We start from the raw sequence: 5,602 nt of genomic DNA on the forward strand, positions 1-5,602 counted from the left end.
CATGGGGAGATATTGTCATCAGGTTTGTCTGTCTGTCTGTCTGTCCGTCCGTCCATCTGTCATGCCATCACCTCCTAAACTGATGCGAAGAAATTCACCAAACTTGGTCGTTATAATCACCACGTGGCACGAAGGTGCGAGAGCAGTATCATTTTTGGCCCCGTTACCTGGGATGGGGTCAAAAGGTCATATCGCAAAAAATGCAATTACGAGGACATTTTAAAAACATTTTTAATGGAAATTTGTAAATACAATCAACATTGGGGGATACATGAAATACGTAACAATTTTTGGGGATTTGACACCCATTTCACACCCCAAAGGGTGGGAACTTAGTCACAGAAGTCAACACAGGGAAAAAAATTTAACTCAAAATTTGATATTGGGTCATTATTGATGGAACTTGATGGTTTCTTACAACTTTGAGTTGGGTGAGTAGCATTGGGATTTGTGACGGGGCGCCATCGACTTTGCTCTGTGTTTTTTTTTTTTTGTGAAAGATACGAACACCATTTAAAAAACAAAAAATTGCCTGCATGGCTAATTATATAATTTCTCTCCAGCCAAGTTTAGACATTAAAATGGCAAACACCATGGTAGTTGTCAAAACACCACTCTGACAAGTTGTGATTTGAGGTCCCAAAACCACGACGATCAGGTTTCGCAGCAGAGGCGGCCAGGGCTTTCAAACAAGACAAAAACGTTGTAAAAGGGGCTCTTTGAAAGGGCTAAGCTTCCTTATTTTGTTTTCCTGTTTAATCACAAGACGTACAATAAATTACTGGTGGTCAACGAATTGTAAAATGCAATCCGTGGCCATTTGTATCATCAGTATGTGTCACTGACAGCTCACCATTCTCAGCGAGCAAGCCGAGTACCTTGTGGTCATGGGGAAATCATGTGGAAGTGAGAAGACTATGAGCGAGACTTTCTATTCCATGATGCGTGACGTCACACTTGCTTTACATAAACTACGGATAATCGATTCGGATGGTTTTGATCGCCACCGTGTCTACGAATCCATCAGAAATGTGGTATTCCTGACTATATGGAACTCTAGTGGTTGCTTATGCTGAAGGCGTAATTACTTTATCTCGTAACGCAAGGTGATTCATTTCTCGCTCAGAGTCCTATGGACGTCACGCCATCACGTTCGAGGTTTTGCACACATCACCCTGCAGGCGAGGAAAATTTGCGGACATTGGAATGATGCAAGTGTGAGACTGAACAACCGCATTTAGAACGATCAAGTGATGCTTCTTGTGTAGAAAGCTACACAAACCACTCTTCGCAAACTAAGAAATGCCAATCGAAGTGACACCGACGGTGATAATAAACGCTTAATGGCTTGGTTTGTGTCGTGATGTGAATCATTTTTATGGCTTGTGTCGTAAAACCACACATCGCCTTACCCAGGCAGCTGAGTGGGACCGCACTGTGAGGGCCGTAAATTGGTCGTTCGTTGTGGATATTATGAGGGCTGGTGGGATGGCCTCGACCTGGAGGTACTCAAACTCGCTTCTAAGCTGTTCAGCCCGGGTTTGAATCCAGACACAGCAATAAGAAGTCATCCCGGTGTTTCACAGGCAGGGCGATTCATCAATGTGTGTGCCGTCTCGGATGGATGCTGAAACGAGAGTCCCATCTGCTGGTATTAGGTAGTGGACGTTAAAGATCCCACGATATCCTTCGTGAAAAGTAGGCGAGCTATCGCCTGCACCATGAACAAATTACAAATTCCTGCCCTAACTATTTAGTTGAGTGTCAGGCCTGACCAGCCGGTTTGTGAAAGACTTTGGAAAAAAACTTCCCTCAAGAACACAAGCCAAACCCACAAGAACGTGCGAACAATTGTGGCCCTTAAAAAAGTTGTGGATATTATATGGTGGGGGTCTAAATATTTTGAAAATTACACTTCAGGAAATGATGAGAGAAGAGAAAATGGGGGCAAGGAGGGATCCAGACAAGAGCAAATAAGGAAGGGGAGGGAAGAGGTATGGAACTTACGGCATGGGGCTGAAAATTTCCACTGTACCTGTGTTTGTAATAAATACATAGAACCTGAAACATTTAAAGAGTCATCTTGATGAGACAAGGATCTATTTAATACACCTTTTCCCCAACGGAGCAATTCCTTGTCTCTAACTGTTGCAGTTGTTCAAAAGGCTTAGGTTCAGTGATTTAAGGCAAGTTATTGCCAGCACTACGGCCAAATAAAAAACGAACAAAAAGGACAATTGCGGAACACTCGTGTAAATTGTAACACCGTGTCCCTGTCGGTGGGTCCTTTGGTGCAAGACATGCACCAGGTGACCGGAATGAGCCCCATGGCCAGTGAGTTACCGACACACAATGGCCTCCTCTTGCGAAAAGACACAATTGATGTTCAACAATGCTCATGGACTGGAAAACCTGACTTAACGTCCATCCGAGAGACTTTGTGATTCAATGCCCCAACCCTGCAAAAGAGCAATCGGACAGTTCACAGTCGGATTGGGTAGAAAATCCAGACTAGACAGCTCAGAATGCGAGCTATCCTGTCGGCCTTTCAAAAACACGCTTCTGGGACATAAAACGCAGCTCGTCGTTGTTGATGATAAGATTTACGGTCGAGCGGCATGTTTTACACACGTGTGGGCTTGAACCCCCATCATTTATTCGTACTTCGACCCTGGCAGTCAAGGCACTGTGTGCTGGGCGCGTGATACTACGCACATAGGCAATAACCACGCAAACGCAATCATGTTGGGACAAAGGTGAGAATCGAGATTCCGATCCATGTACACGTCCACCTGTGCCCTCTACTCAAGGACACGTTGACCCGAACGGTGTGTCACGCTTTTCATGCTTTCGTTTCGCCACAAAGGCTGTAATTACAACCCCTGCACCCCAAGCGTGTCCACCATTGATGCAGCACCACCTTGTGCCGAACTCACCAAAAAAGAAATCCAACTCCACACCAAAAACTTCATGCAGTGATGTCATGCCATGCCATGCAAGCGATCCCATCGCTGTACCAATGGTTTATATAAACCGATCTGAAGTGGAGGAAAGGTCAATGTTATGTAATCGTTAAATTTCAATATTAATCGAAATCTACCGAATGAAACCCGAGGGAGAGGTGAAACAGAGAGATCAGTATTTTAATAAGCGATATTCTGAATCATGTAAATGCTCAACTTTAATTATTATTAATGTTTTAATGATACATTATAGTCTCGTACAAAGGACATCTACATATAGCAAGGGAGCGAGGAAGGAGCCAGTGGACGTATATATATATATATATATATATATATATATGTATATATATATATATATATATATATATATATATATATATATATATATGTATATGTATACAGTATATGTTTACAGTATATGTATGTATACAGTATATGTATGTATGTATATATTATATATATGTATACAGTATATGGATGTATATATATATGTATACAGTATATGTATGTATGTATATATATATATATATATATATATATATATATATATATATATATATATATATATATGTATGCAGTATATGTATTAATGTAAATATACATATATATATATATATATATATATATATATGTATACAGTATATGTATGTATGTATATATATATACATATGTAGATGTATACAGTATATGTATGTATATATATATATATATATATATGTATACAGTATATGCATATATATATATATATATATATATATATATATATGTATACAGTATATGCATATATATATATATATATTTATATATATATGTATACAGTATATGTATGTGTGTGTGTATATATATATATATATATATATATGTTGTTGTTCATCTTTCGGCTGCTCCCGTTAGGGGTCGCCACAGCGGATCATCCGTTATGATCCGCATACTGATTTGGCACAGGTTTTACGCCGGATGCCCTTCCTGACGCAACCCTGGTCACCTCTTACGACACAGGGATCAGGATTTGGGTTTCGCCATGATTCCGGGCTGCTCTACACCCTGCCCAGTGCAGAGCCCCCGTCCTCAAGCGATCCTCCAACCCAAGCCTCCGAGTAGCCGGATTACAGGCGCACGCCACTACGCCCGGATGTATATATATATATATATATATATATATATATATATATACACATACATATACTGTATACATATATATATATATATATATGCATATATATATATATATATATATATATATATATATACACATACATATACTGTATACATATATATATATATATATATGCATATATATACACACATACATATACTGTATACATATATGAGCCTGGTGTTGGCGCAGTGGTTAGGGCAGCAGCTTGGGATCCAAAAGGTCCTGAGTTCAAGCCCCGTTGGGCCACTGAATTAATACACCAGGGGGTTGACTCAGCCTGTCATCCTTCCGAGGTCGGCGAAGTGAGTACCAGTGTACTGGTCCGGTGTATACCCCAGTTAAAATAGGTGTACCATATCCCTGTGTCGTAAGAGGCGACCAGGGTTGCGTCAGGAAGGGCATCCGGCGTAAAACATGTGCCAAATCACTATGCGGATCATACGGATGATCCGCTGTGGCGACCCCTAACGGGATCAGCCGAAGGAAGAAGATATATATATATATATATATATATATATATATATATATATATATATATATATATATATATATATATATATATATATATATACATATATATATATATATACATATACATATACATATATATATATGTATATATACATATATATATATATGTATATATATATATATATATATACATATATATATATGTATATATATATGTATATATACATATATATATATATATATATATATATATATATATATATATATATATATATATATATAGTTACGAATTTACCGCCCACCCAGCGTACGAACAGCCGCTTTAGCCAATGGCGGCCGTCTCGCCCACCGGACGGATAATTCAGTCGCGACTTTCCGGAACAACGCCAAAAACCAGTCACGGGTGTGCTCCAAGCGCACACCACGGCCGAGTCAACACTCTACCCGCGCGCGACAGGGTCAATCACCGAATTATCGATATACCTAAGTATTCGCGTGAGCAGACTACCGAGAGACCGTACCTCAACGAAGGCCTGCTTGGACACGAACCGCTTAAGCGGTTCGTTCTGTTCTGGGATAACCGAGCGGTGTATTATCGCCAGGCCTCGTTGGACCCGATTCTATTATTGGCTATTTAAAAGCCCGCTAAATTCCGAGAGCAATACAGCGGTTCAATGGGGAAAGAGGACACGACGAACGGGTTAACATTCACATAAGGACATTTATTACCATAGCACATATGCAGGCATACACGTATACATTTATGCAAGGGAAAAAAAGCACGACAAGAAAAGCTACAACCGTTTATTATTATTATTTACAAGCACCATGGCGCCACAACATTCACACAAAAGCCCAAAAGAAAGAAAGAGAACGTGACCGTGTGGTGAAGTCTTGGGCTCCGTTCTCTAGACCCAGCCTTCACCGCTGGCGTCTCTTCCGACTTGACGACCCTGTGAACGAGAGCGCGATTCAGAGCGCCCTCCTCGCAATCCCCTCAGCGCACACG

The 5,602-nt window shown here is 40.3% G+C and overlaps 1 long non-coding RNA gene across 2 annotated transcripts in view; it reads right to left on the reverse strand.

Annotated features, from left to right (window-relative positions):
• Window positions 1–217: 217 nt before the first annotated feature.
• Window positions 218–5,602, reverse strand: part of LOC147012243 (uncharacterized) — a 12,120-nt gene continuing 6,735 nt past the window's right edge. The window contains exons 2-3 of one of the 2 annotated variants that reach the window (XR_015051525.1): window positions 2,937–3,038; window positions 218–1,627 (exon numbers count right to left, since the gene is read on the reverse strand). This is a non-coding gene — a long non-coding RNA (uncharacterized LOC147012243). Of the gene's footprint in view, window positions 3,039–5,602 lie in introns of both variants that reach the window. The other variant, XR_015051524.1, reaches the window with a different exon arrangement.

This window comes from Eptatretus burgeri, chromosome 15 (assembly GCF_056783735.1).
Source record: "Eptatretus burgeri isolate ZD-2024b chromosome 15, Ebu_testis_v1, whole genome shotgun sequence".
Taxonomy (NCBI): Eukaryota; Metazoa; Chordata; class Myxini; order Myxiniformes; family Myxinidae; genus Eptatretus; species Eptatretus burgeri.